This window comes from Etheostoma spectabile, unplaced genomic scaffold, assembly GCF_008692095.1.
Source record: "Etheostoma spectabile isolate EspeVRDwgs_2016 unplaced genomic scaffold, UIUC_Espe_1.0 scaffold00019358, whole genome shotgun sequence".
Lineage (NCBI taxonomy): Eukaryota > Metazoa > Chordata > Actinopteri > Perciformes > Percidae > Etheostoma > Etheostoma spectabile.
The window spans coordinates 1-24,328 of NW_022604846.1; the positions used below are offsets into that span (position 1 = coordinate 1).

The 24,328-nt window shown below is 41.4% G+C and overlaps 1 long non-coding RNA gene across 1 annotated transcript; it reads left to right on the forward strand.

The window, feature by feature from the left end:
- Positions 1 to 7,679: 7,679 nt before the first annotated feature.
- Positions 7,680 to 21,720, forward strand: LOC116684618 (uncharacterized). Its single transcript, XR_004330799.1, has 3 exons — positions 7,680 to 7,690; positions 14,039 to 14,042; positions 21,544 to 21,720. It is a non-coding gene; the product is annotated as an uncharacterized LOC116684618 (long non-coding RNA).
- The last annotated feature ends 2,608 nt before the right edge of the window (positions 21,721 to 24,328 follow it).

Below are 24,328 nucleotides of genomic sequence, written 5' to 3' on the forward strand. Positions count from 1 at the left end.
ACAAATGTGCTGCTGCACTTTTTGTACAATCAGTCAGTCATGTACTGATTATATAGTGAATAACTGTTAGCTACAACATACTTACTGACTCTGGTTTGTATTCTGTGTGGGTACTCATTTATGCTGAAGTTGGTATACTTTGGTGTATAAACCGACAGACAGCAAGACACAGTAAAGCAGACTTGACCAGGCAGGTACAAGCAGAAAAGGCTGAAATTGATGACAGAAAACCACATTGCAAAACTTTGAGGAACTGACAGAGGAACAAAGGATCTGTGCCGGCATATGTGCGGAAGATGAGCAAATGATGCTAATCCAAACGTGAACGTGACAAGCGTTTTTAGCACCGTTCAAAACTAATCTCCGTCCATACTACCTGCCTGATAATGCATATAACAGACCATTCAACGTACACTGGGCATTGTTGCAAACCACAAAAATAATAGCTTGCCTCCTGCTCATGTAGGCACTAGTAGCATCATAAATGCAATATTTGACAGCACAACCTGCAACATCAACAGCAAAACGGCTGTAATTTATTATGCATGTTGAATCTATACTATTACTGGTAGTATCGATTTATTTCTTTTTTCTTTTTGTTCATATATGTATACAGAGTGTAGATCATTAGTCCACACTCTAGCCATCAAATCAAAAGAAGAAGTCTTGTCATGTAGAGTCCCTGGGATTAGAAAGCTAGATATTTTTGCTCAGGAGTTGGTACAGAACCAAACAGAGCCAAATAGAGTGAATATTGGACTTTATATTTTCACTTGGACACAAACATGAGTCCAAATAAAAAAAATGATTTTGATTTTGAAATTGATTTGTGACAGGTCACGTTAATACTGTTTATTTGTGTACATGTCATGATTTTCAAATGTGACCATTTCACAAACTGCCACGACACTGGGCTGCGGGACGCAACAACAGGGCAATGAAATGCCGCACGTGGGATGGTGAACAGCTTGCACAGGACACAATCCGCGGCCTCTGGAGTCATAAAGCGTCACTATAGGCAGACATTGTTTGGTCAGGCTGAACATTTTCTGAATACCTGTCTGCTGTCCTTTTTTGTTTTTTTATTAGATTTTAATTTGAGGTTTAGGGTTTGGGCACTATAACAACCATCTCTATTATTTTTCCATGTAACGCAACACACCTGTTATATCAAGATGTAAATTGTCACGAGCTGAGTCGACTGGTCAGGGTACCTATACCTCATATCGTGAGTTTCTGAAAGGGAAAGACGGATCCAAAGTATATGGAGTATAACGGATAGAAATCACTGTTCAGTTCATGCTATATGAGCCCTTATTTGAAATATTCAATCTACTAATTTTGAAGTATTTACTATTTTCACCTCTTTACATTTCATCACGTGGTTAAGATGTAATGTTCTTAATTTTTCCACTTTTTTTTTTCTTTGTATAATGGCTAAGTGTGAATCGCAATGCTTCAAGTTTCCACTTTGTCTCTGTATAATTGCTAAGCCTTCCTGAATCCAGCTCTTCCAGTAGTTAGACTATGAGTATCAATAGAGGGTGTATTTAAGACGTATGGGCTTATTTTTATAGAGCTAGCATACAAAGATTTATTATATATTCAATTTGATAGAACATTTTATTTCTCTAGGACCCGATTAATGATTGGCTAATGATACAGGACGTCTTATCAGTATTTTTATTTTTTTTACTTCAGGGCGGTTGTGGCTCAGTGGTAGAGCTGTTGCCTGCCAATCGGAAGGTTGGTGGTTCTGGCCGCAGTCCCATGTCGAAGTGGACCCCTAGTTGCCCCATCGGTGTGTAAATGTGTGAGTGTTATCTGATGAGCAGGTGGCACCTTGTAGGTGCAGTGTATGAATGTGTGTGAATGGTGAATGATTCCTGTACTGTTTAAAAGCGTTTTGAGTAGTCGTTGAAAAGCGCTAAATCAGTCCATTTACATATTGTTGTGACCTCCATGTATGCAATGGATGTGGTTACTTATGTTTTCTTTCTCTGAGCAAAATTCCTTGTTTTTAGAGCACCGGACAGGTGTGCAACTCCTTGGTGAAGGTGAAGCACATCAAACTTTCTTTTCACGCCACATCTCAAGCTTTGATACTTGTCATTCTCTAGAAAAGCAGCATCTTTTTCACCTTCACTCCCAATGTTGGCACATACCATACAGTACTTTGACTACTTCTCCTTTGTCTGTTTGGCACATCCAGTGGCTACGGGCTCAAATGACATGAAGCTGCAAGACACATTTACAGTATGTGTTGCTCTTAAGGGTCCAAATCTCAGATCTCTCCATCAAAAGAAGGCTGGACCTGACGGTATCCATTGGTTTCACTGTTATTCCTCACCTCATGTAAGATAGTGTCAGATCATAGCCAGGCCCAGAGATCTGGTTTGATTGTGGAAAAAAAGATAGATTTTTCCAAACATCTGACGTCTCAATGGTTTTCCTATCATGCCTTTTATTTTGAGAAGACACACACACACACACACACACACACACAGTACATGGATTGTGCCACATGGTCCCATGACCAGTGGCGCTATCTCAGGCGATGCTGAATTCCAAGCCAGGCAGGAAGCCATCTAATCAAAATGTGCTCAGTGGCTGTGACCCTCATTTGCTCTGGCCTGCTCCGTTCTGCTTGTGCCTTACATGTGAACCCTCTCAATCCAGTAGGGCTGGTCCACTTTACAGCCACAGTCTTTTCCCAGCATGAGCTGTTGTGTAGAGTTTTGTGTGTTGACCCTTAAATGGTGCACATCCTGGAGAAGACTGAATCCTCTTTGTGAACTAGTCCACAGGGGTCAGATTCAGCCTGACAAGCTGTAAAACCAAACAGAAGAGTCAGATTGTTGTATCTGGGCTGTTTCTAGACTGGTCACCTTTGAGGGGGTGTGACCCTGGAAGTGGAGGCTTATGGACTGGCTTGAATACTAATCACGAGCCTTCTGGTAACATCTCTTTTAAACTAAGCCATCAGAAGTTATGATAAGATTAACGCACTATGATTTAAGTAATTGTGTAATAAAATGGCAAAGACAGGTGGTTTATTTGTGGCAGAATTTGTGGCATTCACAGTCCCTGCAATTGTCTACATGCACATTAAGCGATTCATTCTCAGCTTGTTTTGTTCTGAAATGGAAAAGATATTTGCGGAGAGACAAAAGAATTGCATGCGTCCCCAAAGTAGCTGAGCAGCTGTGTAGGTTTGTGTGATGTGTCAAAGGCTTTGTGAGTCCCACTGCAGCAGGAGAAGCACATTGTGTTTTAGTATGGAAATCTGCAAAGGCTCAATGTCCCCACCTCATCCAGGTGTGTTGGTTGAATCAGCTGAAAAAATGGTTTCTCCTTAAGTCCTTTTTAGAGAAAGGTATTATGTTGAATTGTCCTGTCCTTACAGCTTTTTATGGCTGCTCACGCACTAATGGACCTAGTGGACCTAACTAGTGGACCTAATTGAAAACATCCTAGAAACAGAACATTTTAGCATGGGTATTCTTGTCCTTTAGACTCTGCAGACCTTTACAGCTTACACTTTTTCAGTTTCAATGGAAATACGCACGTTGTTGCTCTACCTTTTGAGTGGGGATTTGGTGTGGATCAAAGCCTTCTGTAGCCCTTGGTGCTTCAGTGATTCATGGTCTGGACTGTGCTGAAAATACAGGTGCAGTTGGTCTGCAGCTTTTTGTGAAGAAGAAAGAAAGTAAAAGGGCCAGTCTTGACCTTTTGGCAGAGACTGCGCCAGCTCTTTGACAATGCCTTGGAAACCTAACACTGTGACATTTACTGTTTGTGGTGGAGCGTAGCCGCTGTATTGCGTTGAATGGAAATGCCCACAAATGGAAATCAACTGGAAGAGCAGGTTACTATATTCAACAAAATGATATTTTTCAACTACAACTTGTAACCTTTTTGTCTGTTAAATTATCAGTTAAAGTTTGTAGGTGTAAGTGTGTAAATCCTTGAATCCAAAATTTTCTATGTCGTCATCATCATCATCCACAAGTCAAAAGTCTATGCTTCTGATTTTATTTTTTTGTTTTCTGGGTCTGTCGACTCCTTCTGCAATTGACATGACCAGTTGTAATGTAATTTCAAATCCAGTTTACTTTCAATGTGTTATATTAAACTATCACAATCAGGCTATAGCTAAGATTTCAGAAACCTAAGATCAAGGAGTACAAGCCAGCCCAAATGTGTATCTGCTTTTCATTCTAGAAAATTGGTAATCCTTTTTTGCTTTTCTTCAAGTAGTTACATTTAAGTCTAAAGTCTAAAACTACTAACGTTACTTGATACAACATATCTATAATTTAAATCCAAGTTGCTTAAACCCCCAAATATCCCCCAAAATATAGGGACATGATTTTAGTGTCATCAGTGGTAGCTGTGGCCCTATTCACAAGCAAAACAGATCAGTGGAGGAACTGAATGGAGTTTTACGTGAGTAGTAAAATAATAGGCTATACACACTGTATAGGTAGATCTTATTGGCTTTACCAAACCTAAAGTGTGTCTTCACTCTGAATCCATGGAACTTTACTGTACATACCATTAATCATATTAAGGTAGCAATTACTGAGGGCAAGTAGTGTATCTGTCTGTCAAGAGCTAACACCCTATTTGGTAATAATTGTTATATCCACCAGTTTTACAAATTCATACAACTGTTGCATTTCATTTTGCACTTCACAAGTGAAAAGGTAATTGTAGGAATAAACCTGCATGCAGAATGGTGCAGGTGCACCTAATGAAAGCTTCCTATTTGCTATGTACCTATGGAAACTTGATTTGTAACTTAATTTTAAAATGCATAGTTTCATTTTCTTACTTACAAGTTAGGGTTTGTGTAGCAGTCTTGTTTAATTTCGTAAGCTACACCACCAGGCTGGTCAGAACACAATTACGTACGTAGTTGACCAAACCTGACCAACAGAGTAGCTTTGTGTCCAGTAGTAGGGTTATCTCTGTTCATTCTGCTGGGCAACACTTACCCAGTCTGGTATTCTGTGTCCCACACAGGCTTTGGCTCATGTTGTGACACAATGAAGACTTTACTGTGTCTCTTTTTGTTTAGATGAATCACCCTTGTCCATGCATAAGTCAACATGAGATTGTTCATGGTGACATGGGGGTGCTGAGGGGTGGGTGGTGACAGCAGCTGCCATCTCCCAAAACAAGGCGCCTTCCATCCCCTCTGACAGGCTTCCATTCAGACAATGGCTCTTTGTAGAAGCTGAAACGGCTTTACCTATAAGAGTCTACCTGTCCAGTAACACCTGTAATTAGTATGGGGGACCTTGGGGGCCAATGGTTATTATAACTGAGCAGAGCTGTGATGACTTTGTGATGAATTTTATACTATGTATTTATACTATATGTTGATGCAAAAGGGTAGCATCCATGAGTTTAGATACTAAAGATGATTTCAAGTTGTGTATTATTTTCTTTTGTAAAATTATGTTTTGTTCTCTGTGCCTGTGTACATGAAAACACCTGGAAAAACTGTAGGCTGGGAAAAGTGCACCTCTTCAGTCTGTTCTTTTTCTTTGATTGTATTCTCAGTCTGTTCTGCCTGTGTGGGTGGAAACTTTTCCTGCACCTTCTTTTTGTCTGCTGGGTACTCCTTCCTCCTCACCAACTTACAACTCTCAGGAGTGTCATCACTCTTCTCCTGTAACTTCACATCTGAGGATGCATATGTGATATAGAAACTTCCGTTCATCACTGCTTTTTTACTGGCAAGTTCTATTCTGTAGTGTCCATCAGCAGAATAACAATCTGGTTTATTGCCAATTAAGTCTTCACATAAAGTTTGGAGAAACACCATCTGTCTGTAGATAATGCATATTGGACACATCATCAGCGATGAGCCCAGGATCATTGGATGTTTTAAGTCTGATCATCAGACACTTGGGTGACCCAACCGGGGATGATCAGTCTCCAACTTGTGTCCAATCGATCACCCTTATTGATCCACAACCACCTTGAAGCCTTTTCCCCGCTTAGAGATGTTCCAGATGGAACCCTCTGATGCCAAGGAGCCTGAGTGCCCGGTGAAAGAGACTGCAGCCCACCTCGATAAGTTCACAGCGGGCCTCCCATCCATCCCCTCTACAGGCCTCTAGCTTCTCAAGGTATTTGCCCCCTTACGCTCATGGGCTTCCTCTCTGCGGTCCTCCCCAGGGGACTGTAAGTTCCAAGATCACTACTTGCTTTGAGGAGTCAGATGTTAAGACCACGTCTGGGTTGAGTCTTGTTAACACAGTGTGCTCTGGAAACTTCAGCTGTCTCCCAAGGTCCACTTTCAGCTGACAGTTACGAGCCGAGGCCAGCAGCCCTGTGGAGGTCTTCCCCTCTGCCTGTGTTTTCTTCCCTGCCATGACAAAGGTGATGTTGCGCCTTGCTGGGAGCTGCTGTTGCTCTGTTGCATTCCTGTGCGGATAGTATCTGTTACTGCCTTCAACACCTGGTCATGGCACCATGTGTTCCTACGCTTTTGGGCAGCAGCTCAGAATGTGCTCCAGTGATCCTCTTGCCAGGCACAACGGGCATGCTGGAGTTTCCACAAGACCCCAAGTATGCAGATTGGATGGGCTTGGGGGGACATCGTATACCGACTGAATCAGAAATTTGAGTCTTACTGGTTCCTGGTTCAAGAAATTTGCTTTATTGTTTTAGTACAAGGCAAGAAAAATAAATAGAAAATAGAAGGAAAAAAACATACAAATATAATAACCTGTAGGCGGACTTGTCCCCTTCAGGAGCTTGACAGATTGGTGACGGAAGGGTGCAGCTGTTGGTGTACAGGGAGAAGAGCGCATGGAAAAGGACGCGGCCAAAATTCTTGAAGCCTAAAGACATTGCACTGCAGAAGTTGGGACTCAAACCCCTGTCCCTGCAGTTCACACAAGGTGTGTGGACACGGGGTATGCACTGTTACCATTCTGCTACTGACGTACAAAAGCTGAAAATAAGAACACCATCCATTTCAGCATGAAAGCATTATTTGAATTCCTGTTTGATCCTGACAGTGATTACAAGTTGTTGCAAACAATTCTCACTGCAGGTGTGAATCAAACCTAAAGACATTTGTGTAATGGCGTGTCCTCTGTGTGTGTTTGTCAGCATGAACGTGTCTAAGTACATGTTTGATACTGTATCGCACCATGCATGTAAAGAGAAATTGTTTAGTTGTTCAGTGTGTTTGCCGGAAGGGGAAAACTGGAATATAGTGCCAGTCAACTGTGACAATTGAAGAAATTGAGAAAGAGAGAGAGAGAGAGCGAGAGGAGGATGTGGAAAGAGTGCAAGTATCTGACATGAATAATACACCTGCATTTCAAAAGACCTACCTGCCTAGACAGTCCTGTTGATGCTCTACCAGTATGAATATGCTAATAGGAATTAGACCATGCAGTTGCAGCTCCTGTGTGGATGTTGTGCGAAATAATAGAATGTGCCACCAGTGAAACCGTGTCAGACCTTAGCGAATGCGGAATCTGTCGACCCAGTCAGCTGAAACCGATATAAAAACTGTCACTACACAAACATGGAGGCATACAGGAAGGATGTAGTGCTTGAGAAAATAAAAAAAAAAACATGTAGTGTCTTTCACCAAATGCCATTTAGACACCCTTTTAATATATCAGGGTGTCCGCGGGGTTTTAAAAAGTATTAAAAAGTGATAAATCAAAATTGTCAAATTTAAGGCCATTAAAAGTGTTAAATTTAGTCTCAGAGGTATTTTTTTTTTAAAATTAGGTATTATTTTTTTCAGACTATCAGGTGTCCTATTCTGATTGAAATTCTATCCTGCGTTTGCGTTAGTCCGTTTAAATATGGGCTTTGGCGTGTCTGGGCACATAATCGATCTTTCGTCTCCGTCTATGTTTGATGCTGACGTCATATTCAGTGGTCGTTCGACATCATCTCAGAATACTGCGCGCCCAGCAGAAGTGGCTGGCTTACGTTTTATTTTAGACTTGCTTCAAGCCATATCTTACACGACTGGACAACCATCGTCGTCTTTTAATGGGCAAATGCAAGTTTTCTGATAGCTGGGTGAACAACCCAGAGTTTAGGACTGGCTCAGGCCTGTAGTAGGGTGGCCATGGGCGCCACACCAACACTGCGCGCGGAGGCTCTGTGGTGTCTGAACACTGCAGTTAAACACCACTCATTTAACTCAAATAAAGGAATTTCAGAGCTGTTTAAAGAAATGCTTCCCGACTCCAGGGCTACCAACTCTCACGCATTGGCCGTGAGACACACGCATTTGACTGGTTTCACACGCTCACACGCCACACCCCCGATTTCTCACGCTGTCGGTCAAATTTCTTAAAGATGAGTTTATCTATAGATCTACTTGTTGAGCCACTTATGATCGACTAGATGTGCTTTCAGAGACTGTGGGGGGGGTCGAGCGCTCCCTGTCTGCGGAATTTTCAAATTGTCGCAAACTATCACAGACCCGTCCGTCGCTTCGTGTCCACTCTCTCTGTAAAAATAGATGTGAGCAGCGCGGCTGGTGGACCCGCTCTGCTGTGGGCAGTTCCGCGTTGCATCCGTGCGTAGACCTCCGATAATGAGCAGCGTACAGCCTCCTCGTAACTTGTTTGTCAAATGGGCCTCTGTGTCTGTCAAACGGTCTGAGTGAGATCCACCATATGAACGGAGCAATGACATGCACAGCAGACTATATTACAACTCTCCAAATCTCGGACAACAGAGATGGGAGGAGTTATATTTTGAATGTGCACAAAGTTGTAAACATGAGCAAAAATCTGATGATCTCTAAATATCTAAATGTAACTGTAAATAATTCATTCAATGTTTCATAAAATGAACAAAAAGTATTTATTTTCCCAAAAACGTAAATACAGTAAGTGCTGCACAGAGGATGAGGGCCAAACATTACTGAGCCTTGGCACAAAGGCTAAAGGATTAGAAATTATGTAAATCAGTGGTTCTCATTCTTTAGAATTTCAGTGGTCTTAGTTGATCCCTCAACATTAATTTAACTTTGGGTCCCTGGTACCTACACCAGGGACCCCTGGACCTGTTCACCACAGACCCAAATCTTCTCAGCTGTTGCTGACATATATACTGTCTCTTCATGTGGTTCATTATGTTTGGCACATTGTCTGGGTCAGTTCTTATATCATGAAAAGTTAATAATGTAAATGCTGAATGCCCTAATACCTGTTGATACTACAACAATGCAAAGGCTCTTAACCCTACAGTTTTGCACATATTATGCAAGACTTAATTTCTCAATTTCTTTGCACAAAACTCTCCAGAAAGTGCCATTTAATGGTTAATTTAAAAAAAAAAAAAACTGGGGGGCATACCCCCAGACCCTCCCTACTTTGGATCTCAGTTCTCAACTATCCATTCTCTTCATTGCATATTTATGTAGTTTGTTTTACTTTTATTTACCAAGTGAAATAAATATGTGCAAGATGTTGTTAACGTTATGTTGTCTCTAAATCTATTCATTTCTGTATGTTATAAATGTCAAAATCTGTGTAAATAATAGAAAGGTTGCTGATTAACACTTGCAATTCATTGTCGTGATGGTTTTTTAAAAAATTCTGAAGGTAGTAAAAAAGGTATTAAAAAGTAGTAAATTTAACTAAAGGATTGCTGTACATACCCTGTATATAGAGTGCATAGAAGTACGGGAGGGGTATGGAAGAGAATTAAGGCCACTGATAAAAAAATTATTTGAGTTCTGACTTTATTCTCAGAATTCAGATTTTATTCTCAGAATTCAGATTTTTCTTCTCAGAATTCTGACTTTAATCTCAGAATTCTGACTTTAATCTCAGAATTCTCAAAAGTCAGAACTCAAATACATTTTATCATTAGCCCTAATCCTCTTCCGTAGAGGGGCATAGTGTCCCCTTATAAAATACTCCATGTGACGTGCATAGGGGTGTTTGGTCCTCCAGGTGCTGCCAGTTCCCATGGATTCTCCTGTGGCATTTGGCTTTTCAAGGCTTAATAATGAAGCTAATGACTGTCACTAGTGTTTGATTAAACCCCTGCCCCGGCAGCCTGGGGGCTCAGGTGTACCGGTTGTAATTAACACATGGTAATTAATTTACTGAGGAGCTAGAAGAGGATAAGGGTGCCCCAGAGGTTAAAAAAACCCACTTGTTACAGGAAATGGAATGAGCTGAATGTCGCAGTGCTCGACTGTGAGTCAAACAAAAAGGGATGCCTTCAAATTCCATGTAGCGGAATCCTTTACAGCCTTTACATGGCTTGCAGTCCATCCAATCCTTTGTGTCATCCCTGGGAGAAGTTACTGTTGCAACTTTGCATTCACCAAAAAGTAGTTTGAATGAGAAGCTGACCAAAATTTGTTTGGTCAGCTTTGAAAGATTCTCTACCCCTTATTTGGATATTAAATGAGAGCCACAGTCTGTGGCGATTACATCTTGAAAAGTAATTTTGCTCAGACCCAAAAGACCGTATGTCTTCAATACAATGTAACTGGCTTAAAGCATTTCACATAACTCTTGGCGAATTATGTCTCATTGCAGTCACTTGAAGCGTGAAATTATCTTGCCCCCACCGGCAGGTTTTGTAAAAAACAAGCAGCTTTTTCTAAACATGACTCGTTGGCATGTACAATATCTGCAGTGATTATTTGTCTTGCTTAGAAAATACCATGAAGAGCAGCTGGATGTCATTATAACAGGCTCAACTGGACCTGCAGATCTCCAGGTCTCAAGAGCTGAGGGTCAGAGGTAGCTTCTCTTTCCCTACTCCCTATATGATACTGTCTGCATCACAATGTGTTTGAATTTTACATGATTAGGCAGTGGAAGGACTGACTTGAAAGATATGTGGGTTTTTTAAGCTGGTATCAATGGGTTAGCCTGGAAGAGAATTAAGCAGATAATGCATTGAACATTTTTATAGAAGACAAGCTATATCCAGAACTATTATATTCACTTGCAAACTCAATCCACAGAGAGACATTAACGTCTGAGCTCTCTACTACAGCTTTCTGCAGTCACACAGGCAGGATGTGCTTGTTCAGTCTACCGTATATCTCACCCATGCTCATCATCTCGCTTTCTATCTTTTCTTCCGCCCATTCTATTTTTCTCTGAACCCACCTTCCTCTCTTTAGTTCTGTTTCACTTTTTTTTCTCCGCCTCCACAGTGACTCTTTTCTCTACTTGAGCTCAGAATCTCTTCCGGACATTGCTGCGCTTGTAAACGGACACATTGAGGGGTGTTGGCTAAATTGTATTCCAGGTAAAAATGTAGACAACGCCACCTTTGGACTTTAATCCAAAGAATGCCCAAAGCTTGGGATTCAAACCCTATGCATTACTTTTAACTATGTGTTCTTAGGACCATGGGTTCCCGCAAACACAGGCAAGGCCACAATTAAAAACTCAGACATAGATCCAAAAATATTAATATACTGTATTAAAACAATCAAATCAAATTAGATATAAAGGAAAATAAGTTGTAAAAGACTAATACCTGGAATTTAAAATAATCAGAAATAAAACAAACAGAATATCAAAATGGAGTAGATAGATTAGATTATACTTTATTCATCCCACAGCGGGGAAATTCCCTTATTACAGCAGCATTTTCTACAAATAAAAGCAAAACAAACAAACACACAAGTAAACACACAACGAACAAGCAAACAGACAATGAGCAGAAAGTATGGCTGAATGTAAAGTGGCGTAAAATACTAAGACGCGGCAGGAGTTACAGCCACACTTAACAGGAGGGGCAACTACAAACGTGGCCTAAGACTTCATTGAACACAACGAAAAGAAAACAATAGTAAGAAAAAGTCACAGCAAAGGCACGCGTTAAAACATGCACATAAGAGAAGAATTTAGCCACTTCTTTCCTATATATGTGTATATTCTCTTGTATCTCTTATAAGCACACTTTACTTATTCACTAACTAAAACCATAAAAAGGCATACAATTCAATAAGCCAAGATTTAAATAATAACGAATCGAGTGAGCTTGTGTAAAATTCTTACTAAACAAAAAGCAGCAGTAACACTCCACTCTGCATGTACCAGCCCAGTCTCATGGCATTTTTTGAAATGGTCCTTTTATTTGGTCATGTTATTTAATCTATTGATTTGTTTACTGGTCACGTTAATGTTGTTATTTTTGTGTGTTTTTGTGATGTATTTTGAAGTAATGTATTTAAATGTGAAGCCTATTTCGTGATAATAGCACAGTTATGGTGGTGAGTGGCAGGTTGGTCGGGGTGGTGGATGGGTCAAACAACACGGGACCTTCCTCCTGGAGACCGGGGATCGCGTCCCGAGTGTTGCAGTTCCTGTCTGCGTTATTCTCTTCCTAACCGCAACCGTGCCGTCCTGTTCCCTGCGTGTGGCGTTTCGTTTCCCCGTTGTTTTGTGTCCCTGCGCTCAAGGCTCGCATCTTGCGTGTGGTGGTCCGTCTCATTGCTGTGGCCGTAGGGCTGGGTACCGAACTTCGGTTTTTTTATGGTACCGACCGAAATGTTTCGGTTTTACACAGTATCAAATTATGCCTCGTCTTTCGGTGCCAAGTTTCGGTGATTGGCTGTAACGTTAAACGTGATTGCGTTACCCAAGAAAAATACATACATGGTTACGCCGACAGACGGGGTTCACGTGCATCTGTTGTGAACTGGTTGCGAGCAACGTTTGTACCGCTTAAAAATGCCACCTAGAAGAGCGGACCGCAGGCTGCGCAGCCTGCGCAGCCCTCCTCCTCTCAGCCGCCTGTGGGCAATGCAAAACCAGAGCCGACTCCGAGTGATTCAAAATATCCACCACCGGACTCCGCCTCATCAAGAGTAGGCTACCGAGGACGGCACTGTGTCTGGGATTTCAACAGGTTTATGTTTATTAGCGTTACTGCAACTTAACACGTGCATCGTGCTGAGTTAGCGTGTAGCCTTATTTTATTGCTGCGTAGCTAGCTAAATCAAAAGCTAACATTTACAGACATACTTTGTCCATGTTTGTAAAAATATGCTTATCCATTGGGTCAGCTGTTAACAGCTAACCTATCTTCACTGTATTTTTATATTCTCCTCACAGTAGCCTCTGACTCTGATGTGTGTGATTTTCTTTCTCATAATTGATATTATAAAACTGGTATTGAAAAAGGTATCGTTCAGGAACCGATATCGAAGTAAAGGTATCGGTATTGGTACCGTATCGAAAATTTTTGATTGATACCCAGCCCTATGTGGCCGGCGTGTGGCATTTGATTTCCCCATTGTTGCGACTTCCAGAGCAGCCCAGTGTCATGGCAGTTCAAAAATCATGACATGCAAACGTAATAAACGTGAAATCGTGACATGTACACAAACATATATGCTGGACCTTAACGAGCCAATCTTAAATGCGACACATGAGCAGCACAGCACATGGGGACATCGGTCTGGAAACATTGTGGAATCAACTACATTTTGCAAACTTAAATGACATAAACACGGTAACCATACCATCACAAGCTCCATACCTCGCACACGGAAGACAATGCAGAGTGGAAGAGAAAGAATTGCCAATGGTATTTATATCTGGGGGTACTGATTAACTCACTTGCTGCATTGGTCAATTGCGTGGGTGTGTCAATTTAACCTGCCGTTACACTCCATCTACAGTCTTTCTTCCACTTACTGTTTATCCTCATGGATCTTCTCCTATTTCATGTTTATTCTGTCATTATCCTCACTTTTCTTACTCTCTGTCATGGCATGACACACAGACACAGACACACACACACACACACACACACACACACACACAACACACACACACACACACACACACACACACACACACACACAGTCTGCTGTGGAAAGATAAGAGGTGTGTGGAGATTAGCCCAAGAATGGTTGTCTTAAGCAGGCCAATATGTTAGAGGATATAACGGGAAACACTCTGTTAGCACTTCTGATAGCCACCTCAGCTAACACAGGTTTATGTACACCACTGCTGATAATCAACTCAGCTAACACACAGAGGGACAGGCATGTGATTGTAGACACTTCTTCTAACTCTAATATTTTAGATAAAGCAGAACTCTGATCCCAGTTTTCGCAAAATGTATCATGGTCAACACAGAATGGACCCATTTCTTTGACAACATTTTCAATTCATAAATAGTTGTATTATTATACACTGGTTGTATTGGTACCTACAGGTGACCCTAAAACAAACACTGACCCCTAGATTACACCAGGCACCTACGCCACGGCCGCCGCCAGCAATTGTGGCCTCTCAAGACAATGCTTATGATTCCACCAGTCGCTACGCTGTGCGTTCTAGAAGCAGCTCTCCACTATGCTCCGGTAAAAATACGCACCAGGTCAATTTTTGACGGACCTGGCCTCCAACAGACAGAAAGTAAAAGGGCTAGAGCAACATGTAGGGCAGGGGTGTCAAAGTCAAATGGACGGAGGGCCAAATAAAAAATTTAGCTACAAGCCGAGGGCCGGACTGTTCGAATGTTCATTGAAAAATTTTTAAATGACGCATATAGTCTAGTGAACCTAATTGAACCTACTGAAAACCTAACAAATATATTCCAATATGATCAGATAAATAAAGCAATATTTTCTTATGGCTCTGTCAGTAATCTTTAATTTTCAACAGACACAAAAGACAAATTTCCTTTATATAAAAATCCCCATAACATGAACATTAAATGAAAGAAACCGGTATTCAAGGCACCATCAGTAGCCTATATTTTCTATTTTAGCAAAAGTGGGCTAAATTTACTTCAAAGAAAAAAACAATAATAGCAATTTTCTATCATCCACTCAACTGAAATATTTTTAAAATATAATTGGATTGAAATACAATAAAATAAAGTGCAAAATCTATTAATCAAAAACAACCTTTGTTTAAGGAGAAGTAACATGCAGTGAAAACAAATATTAAACTTTAACTTTTAAACTTGAACTGAGTAAAAACTCTAATATGTGATTGCACAGTAATGTTCACTTGTTTGAGGTTGAGGGTGATACTTGGTGGTGTCCCATCTTTTCCACAATGTTCGGGGTAAGGCTCTGAGCTGAGGAAATCCTCAGAATTGAGTGGAGGTGTTCAGCAGTAAGTCGACTTCTGTGTGATGTTTTGTTCAGGTTCATCAAAGAAAACAGTTGTTCACACAGGTATGTGCTGCCAAACATAGACAACGTTTGAGCAGCCTGGATGCGCAGCTGGGGCATTGTGTCGGGGAGGAAACGGGCGAACTCCGCAGCACCCACTGCCGCATATTTTGCCCTCAGTGCATCATTGCATTGGAGGTCAATCAACTCCATTTGGACTCACATTTAAAAAGGAGTTGCCTTTTTTCTGGGCAAACTTCGTCACAAACTTTAATCATGCAGTTTTTGATGAAATCCCCCTCCGTAAATGGCCGGGCTGATTTAGCGATCTCTTCTGCCAAAATAAAACTGGCCTTGACAGCAGCCTGGCCTTGTGATTTGGCTTTTTTTAACAGAGCCTGTCGAGATTTGAGGCCTCGTTTTAATTCCTCTGCCTTTTGTAGCCTTTGTTCCATGTCCATATTCTTGTTTTTGTCCGCGTGTTTCGTTTCATAATGTCGTCTCAGATTATACTCTTTCAGTACCGCCACACTTTCTCCACACAGAAGACACACAGGTTTCCAGCTACCTCCGTGAACATATACTCCGACTCCCACCTTGTTTGAAACCCCCGTTCTCAGTGTCCACCTTCCGTTTTGCCATTTTGATGGGTATCTGAAAGTTAATTTTACTGTGATGCTGACGACTGCTGTGCCAATAAATATTGAAATGAAGCAGCCTACTGCTCGGTGCGTCACCGTTGCATTGTGGGAAATGTAGTATTGGTGTGTGTAAAAGATCTGCGGGCTGCCGGCTTGCTGCGGTCTGCGGGCCGGTTCTAATAATAAATCAAGATCATCCCAGGGGCCGTAAAAAACCTTCTCGCGGGCCGGATGTGGCCCGCGGGCCTTGACTCTGACATATGTGATGTAGGGAGTAGAAGGGCTAGAGCATCAGGTCAATTTTCAAAGTAAGCACCCTGTCCAGACTATGCGGTGCCGCTTGCACACTGTTTAGTGTAATTGAGGATCTGTGGACCGCATGCATGAGAATGACTTAAAGGTCCCATGGCATGAAAATTTCACTTTATGAGTTTTTTTTAACATTAATTTGCATTCCCCCGGCCTGCCTATGGTCCCCCAGTGGCTAGAAATGGTAATAGGTAGGTATCCAGGTCTGCCTTTGAGAAAATGTAAGCTCAGGAGGCCAATCTGGAATCTTTCCCCTTATGAGGTCATAAGGGGCAATTTCAGCACCCCTCTCTCTGCTTCGCCCACCCAGAGAATTTGGCCCACCCATGGCAGAGAGATATCATGGCATTTAAACGAGCAAAGTGGCAGTTGGTCAAGGCCACACCCCATCCTCTACCTCCCCCCCCCCCCCCCCCACTAAGGAAAGCTCATTGTGGGACTGGCTCTAGTGGCTGTAATTCTGCACCAAGGCTGAATTTTGGGAAAGAGACTTCAGATACAGTATTAGGGGACCACTAATGTTGATATAAAAGAGACCTCATATACAGTATTAGGGGACCACTAAGGTCTATATAAAAGAGACCTCATATACAGTATTAGGGGACCACTAAGGTCTATATAAAAGAGACTTCATATACAGTACTAGGGGACCACTAAGGTTTATATAAAAGAGACTTCACACACAGTATTAGGGGACCACTAAGGTCTATATAGAAGCATCCAAAGAGCACCATGTCATGGGACCTTTAAAATAGAAGTAAGACGCTAAGAGGGTCTAGAAGTCGCTAAATCTAGTGAGAAAGTCGCCAAGTTGGCAACACTGTCCACAACCTCCTGCAGCTTCCTGATTTCCCAAAATATGGAGCAAATCATGAAAATCACAGCGGAATCGTGTGTGTAAATTGGCTGTTAAAAAAAAAGTAGTGACGTTTAAAAGGAATTTTCTTAAATGCGTTCATTTGGAAAGTCCTAATTAAAAACTTAAAACCCAATATCATGACATTTTGGAGTTCATATTTTTATTTTGAATGTTTTTTATAATACAGTAGTGCTACAATATGTCTGCCTGATGCAAAATGGCAGCGGGAAGGCACATAACACTGATGAATACCCACTTTGGGACCACAAAGCCTCTTTAACTGCCAAGTCATTCATCTTCCAAAACATAGACAGTCTTCACTAGTGCCAACTAGCTCACTTCCTGCTCAGGGCTACTTGGCTTTGATTGCTGCCTTTCCTCCAGTTGTCTTTTCCCGGTGCAGTCTGCCCAGAGCAAGAATATCTGTGATCCTCAATCTGTCTTTTGGGACGATTGCCTATTATGTCTAGACTCTAGAAGGGATGGTGATGTGGCGTCTATTGTCAATGGAACACAAAGGGGGGTCGATAGATGATAGTGCTAGTGTCTAATAATTTTCTGTTTAACACATAGTTTGCATATTTTAAGTTGATTCAATCTTTTAAATAGGGATCATAATTTTAAAAGATCACGTTAGTGCAACTCAGTAACACAAAGTAGGTTAGCAGTCAGATGGAAAGGGGTGCAAAGAAAAGGCATCAAAGTTATTATTTTCACTCAGCTGTCCTGTTTATTCCCACCTCCACACCCACTTTCTTTGGTTACACGGCTTTCTTGGATTACTGCTTAACTCCAAACCACACATACCAACAAGCGGGTCAATGGCGACTGGTTCTGGAGGGAGTCTTTAAACTGAAGGCATGCTGGGTATGTGGCACTGAGCAGTCTGAAGGGGTTTGAGACTCAGCAGCTGTCCTCCTTCCCACAATCCTTCACCTGGAGCTGTCCTATCAAGTTATCTTGGTTTAAACAGACACAGATGGACATTAATTTACCTGAATATAACCCACACATTAACACAGCATACATTATAATTTACATCTGTCTGTGGTTGAAAAACATTTTGACAAGACGTTTGTAAAAAAAAGTAGAGAGTGCACAAAGCAAGGACAACAGACTTTTGCTCTGTGCGGTCCCCTTCTTGTCACCGGGAGCGCGTGCCAGCTGCTGACCACTTTCCAAACCACTTTCAATGCATCTTCTACACCCCATATATGCAATAAAAAGATACTGTTTGTGTCTGTGTTTTAATCAGTTACATGTTTTCATATAAAAGGAGTTTTACACACTACCTTATCAGAGCTGAATATGTCATGACTGTAGCCACTACAGTCATGTGTAGTGTTATAGCCTACATTTTAAGTCGTCTTGATTTGGGTGGTCATGTCCATTTATAAGGGTTGGGAATCTAAATTAGTTATTCAAAATGTAAATTGCATCACACCACAGTCAACTGTAATCAATTAAAATGTATTTATGTATGTATATATATACACTACCGTTCAAAAGTTTGGGGTCGCATTGAAATGTCCTTATTTTTGAAGGAAAAGCACTGTACTTTTCAATGAAGATAACTTTAAACTAGTCTTAACTTTGAAGAAATACACTCTATACATTGCTAATGTGGTAAATGACTATTCTAGCTGCAAATGTCTGGTTTTTGGTGCAATATCTACATAGGTGTATAGAGGCACATTTCCAGCAACTATCACTCCAGTGTTCTAATGGTACAATGTGTTTCCTCATTGGCTCAGAAGGCTAGTTGATGATTAGAAAACCCTTGTGCAATCATGTTCACACATCTGAAAACAGTTTAGGTCGTTACAGAAGCTACAAAACTGACCTTCCTTTGAGCAGATTGAGTTTCTGGAGCATCACATTTGTGGGGTCAATTAAACGCTCAAAATGGCCAGAAAAAGAAAACTTTCATCTGAAACTCGACAGTCTATTCTTGTCCTTAAAAATGAAGGCTATTCCATGCGAGACATTGCTAAGAAATTGAAGATTTCCTACAACGGTGTGTACTACTCCCTTCAGAGGACAGCACAAACAGGCTCTAACCAGAGTAGAAAAAGAAGTAGGGGAGGCCGCGTTGCACAACTGAGCAAGAAGATAGTACATTAGAGTCTCTAGTTTGAGAAACAGACCGCCTCACAGGTACCCAACTGGCATCTTTATTAAATAGTACCCGCAAAAACACCAGTGTCAACATCTACAGTGAAGAGGCGGCTGCGGGATTCTGGGCTTCAGGGCAGAGTGGCAAAGAAAAGCCATATCTGAGACTGGCCATAAAGAAAAAGATTGATGGCAAAAGAACACAGACATTGGACAGTGGAAGACTGGAAAAATTGTTGTGGACGGATGAATCCAAGTTGAGGTGTTTGGATCACAAAGAAGAACGTTTGTGAGATGCAGAACAAATGAAAAGATGCTGGAAGAATGCCTGACGCCATCTGTTAAGCATGGTGGGGTAATATGATGGTCTGGGGTTGCTTTGGTGCTGGTAAGGTGGGAGATTTGTACAGGGTAAAGGGATTCTGAATAAGGAAGGCTATCACTCCATTTTGCAACGCCATGCCATACCCAGTGGACAGCGCTTGTTGGAGCCAATTTCATCCTACAACAGGACAATGACCCTAAAACACCTCCAAATTGTGCAAGAACTATTTAGAGCAGAAATAGGCAGCTGGTATTCTATCGGTATGGAGTGGCCAGCGCAGTCACCAGATCTGAACCCCATTGAGCTGTTGTGGGAGCAGCTTGACCGTATGGTTCGCAAGAAGTGCCCATCCAACCAATCCAACTTGTGGGAGCTGCTTCTGGAAGCGTGGGGTGCAATTTCTCCAGATTACCTCAACAAATTAACAGCTAGAATGCCAAAGGTCTGCAATGCTGTAATTGCTGCAAATGGAGGATTCTTTGACGAAAGCAAAGTTTGATGTAAAAAAATCTTATTTCAAATACAAATCATTATTCCTAACCTTGTCAATGTCTTGACTCTATTTTCTATTCATTTCACAACGTATGGTGGTGAATAAGTGTGACTTTTCAGGAAAACACAAAATTGTTTGGGTGACCCCAAACTTTTGAACGGTAGTGTATGTGTGTTGGTCAGTTTGTCCCATTTTTGCAGCAATGAAATGATGTGAGATGAACAAACTGAGAAATGTATCTTTTTTAGATAAAACCAATGTTGACAAAGTTTCCTTTTTGGTACATCATTTGAAATTGGGAAAAATTATAAGTTGGGAAAAAGGGTTATAAATTGCAGTATATTTCAGAATATTGCCATATGTTTAAAGCCACAATAATATTGTATCATGATGATATCGTATCGGAAGGCGGTTGGTGATTTCCACCCTTATTTATTAGAGTACCAAGACTTTACAAAATGTGATGTTAACTAGACGATAATGTAACCAACAATGTGAGACAAAATTTCCACCAATTACAGAGCTGTTGGGCAGACCAGTATCAAAATGTATTAACATCATGCTTTTCAAGGAAGTGATTCCACATCAAATTCCGATAGTTAACAGCTTTAAACAGCCAAGAAGGACACTTGGGTTTGTGGGAAGCAGTCTTGCGTACAGTCTCACATTCATGCACGACATGATAATGTACCCAGAGAGTGTGTGCATCAAGGTGTGGCATTGGATGGCCATACCTGCATTGTGTTCCAATGACTGAGCAACAGAGGTGTTAGACATGTCATGCTGCGTTCATATGCTTGACGTATCTGGATATGTGTGTGTGTGTGTGTGTGTGTGTGTGTGTGTGTGTGTGTGTGTGTGTGTGTGTGTGTGTGTGTGTGTGTGTAAGCTGGGATATGAATACAGTGGAATATGTTAAACGATGTTAGTAGATGTTGCACACCTGCATATATATATGTGTGTGGTTGTAAATTTGACAGCAGCTGTTTTTAAGCCAGAAAGGGGCTAATGAAATGTGACTGCAGTGCTGATGCTGGGCTGTCAGCCAGTAAGGCCTCATCTCTAAATTAACATGGATTTGATTAGAGTGCTGGTGGATGGGGAGATCTTTCCACAAGCACTGACAGAGCCCCAAAAGGTTACATTTAACAAACTGGCATCATGTATGCAACAAGTTGTTTTTCCTGACACATGGCTCTGTGATTGTGGAAGTTCTGTGTGCAATAATGTGAAGATGTAACTTAGTGGTTCAAAGCAAACCGAAATGCAGTCGTAGTTCACAAGAGAGTTCTTGATTGGAGGAGGTGTTGATATTGGACTTTCTTACAAACAAACCCCTGAGTGTGGTACTCGAGCCCAGAGTGCTAAGTTTGCCAATCAGTTGGATTGGGAAGGTGTAGGTGTATGTGTGTGAGGGCTGAGGGAAGGGGTGTGGAGCTTCTTTATGCAAACTGGTGAGGCTAGCTGGTCCAGGCTAGCTGGGTGTTGTTTCTGATGTGTTGGAGAACACTTTTCTCAAATCAGAATAGGGGTGCCACAGTGCGCTAGGTGTTGAGACTAGACACTGCAGACTTTTTAGGTACAGGGACGATGGTGGCTGTCACACTCTCCTGTGACAGTGAAATGTCAAACAGGTCAGGGATCACCATGGTCAACTAGCCTGTTGGCACATGTTCTTAGTAGAGATGCACCGATTGACCGGCCGCTGACCGGAATTGGCCAGGTTTCACGTGACCGCCCATGACCGGCAGGTCAGACTGACATATGTCAATTTTATGCTGGTCAAATGCACTTGGGCGCCGCATGTTTAACATCGCGCAACATCAGCATCACATGTGCACACGCACCGCCGCTCCATCAGCTGATTTTGAAATGTCAGAAAAGCTCTGCAGAGCAGTCTGCTCTACTGACTCAGGCGGACGGTCAGCTGCTCTCTCTCCTCTGAGGCTGAACAACTGGAACAAGAAAACAGCACTCACAGCTACAGCATATCGGAAAATACCGTTGGGCACACTGACTTTGATGAATTTAATGTTTATCAGACCCCAGATGAGACAAGAAGCTAATGTTAGCGAACGCTGAAGTGGCGGACCCTCTTCCTCCGACACCCCGCTGCAGGAGACACTGTGTGTTTTCCTCCAACACGTTGTATTAACGTTACTGTTTTAAAGGCTTTCCAGGTTAGTGGGGATGCATACCGCTCCAAACCAACATTAAAAACGTAGTAATCTTCCCTCAGCGTTTAGTTTTGTTGCTAAACCGTGTGTAGAATTAACGGTGACGTTAAATCATCTGTTTCAGGTAACAGCACCCTAGGGTACTGTCGATTTGCTGAATTGTTCCAAGGTAACCGTAATGTTAGCAGATAAGCCCGTTGGTATCGTTCCTGTTTATGTACAAAAACAAATACAGCAAACTTGCTAAAAAAAGGAACTACACGTTGTTTTCAGGTAACTGTTGACGTTCAAACAGGCCTATGTGTGTTTTAAAAAATATCTTTAAACTGCAAGACTATATTTATTTTATTTCTATTAGTTCTTTATATATTATTTTATTGCCATTACCTGTTTCCCAGTTTTCATACATACAGAAGTTTAGTTTGATAAATTTATCAAATTTGTTTAGTTGGATATCGAATGTGAAAAGAAGGAAATTGTTCTTCCATAACATTCGATAACATCGATGTCGCACAGACCGCTACAGGAAATCATTGCTACCACAGGCGGCTGTGGCTCAGTGGTAGAGCGGTCGCCTGCCAATTGGAAGGTTGGTGGTTCGATCCCCGCCCCTGCAGTCATTGTCGAAGTGTCCTTGGGCAAGACACTGAACCCCAAATTGCCCCCGGTACTGCGCATCGGAGTGTGAATGTGTCTGAATGTTTATCTGATGATGCAGGTGGCACCTTGTACAGCAGCCCCGGCCACAGTGTATGAATGTGTGTGAGTGGTGAATGTTTCCTGTAGATGTAAAAGCGCTTTGAGCAGTTGTTAAGACTGGAAAAGCGCTATATAAATACAGCACATTTACATTTACAGGCAAAAAAACTTTTTAAAACTTCAGTACTGGGTGCTAGATAAGACACCACAATACTGCACTAAGTGCAACTTGCACAATAGGTTTATCTACATATTTATCATACTATTTAAGCAGTTGCACATTTTTTTATTTGTTCTTGTAATTTATCCTATTACTATTTCATGCATATTGTATGTATGTATATTGTATCCTAATATTTCATTTATATTTCTGTGCTGTGTGACTGATTTTGCTGCTGTAACACTATAATTTCCTGTCCGTCTGTCTGTCTATCTATTACACTTTAGATGTGTGTGAATTTTCCATACTAGGAAAAATTTATATAGTTCTATTTCATAGGCATCAATTATCTGTTAAAAAATGTTTCTATGTAAAATATACTATTAAAGAAAATATATAAAATAAATATTTGTGTGTGCTTAAAGTGGTTAGAAAATATGGAATCGGAATCGGCTAAAACGGTTTCGGCAGGCCAAACTCAATGAAAAATTGGAATCGGCTTTGAAAGTTGTAATTGGTGCTTTTCTAGTTCTTAGTACTTCTTAGTCATAGTAGAATGTTATCAGGCCTAGCAGCTTTACTCATATACACAATCAGAAGGATTTTTCTCCCATCTGCTGTGGATACTGACAGAGGCCAGCCCTTTAGAGGCAGACAGCTCTCTGAATCACCTGCCACACATTGAGTTGTTGGTGTTATGGTCTCTCTCCTGATGTCATGGCACAGTCACACCGCTTTCTGTGGCCTTTGGTCATGCTGGTCTGGCTGTGTGGTTGGAGGATGTTTTGGACGGTGTATGTATGTTAATGTGTGTGTTCATATTTCTAGTCATGTACAGAAAACAGCACACACAGTCAGTCACACACCCTGACCCTGTACATTGTTTTAAGTTCAACCCTAACATGGCCCTTCTGCATACAGTAGCACACACACTTACAAAAACACACTTACAAAAACACACACACACACACATACGGGTTTTTGTGGTTTAGCCAGACTTTTTGTCCAAACAGGCCCGGGTGTGGTTTAGGTGGACTACCCTTTCCTGAGGTCCTAGAGCTATGGGAGTTTGATTTAAACACTGTAAAAAAATTGAAAAAAATTCACATCACTTTAGACTTCGGATACACCCTTCAGAGCTCGATACACCCCCCCCCTAAAACTATGGTGGTTTGTAGAGACAGTTCCACTTTTGACAAATATGCGGCTTATAAGGACCAAAAAACATTACTGAGACTTTAAAGGGACAATGACATCACTTTTTAAATACCTGCTAATTAACATAAACACACATTAACCTGACATCACAAGGAATTGGGACTTAATTTTTTTTTATTGTATAACTCAAACAACCACCATTGTCAGTTGGTAACACTGACCAACAGTCAGATAGCAGCCTAGAACAGCTAAACAATAAATTGTCACACAA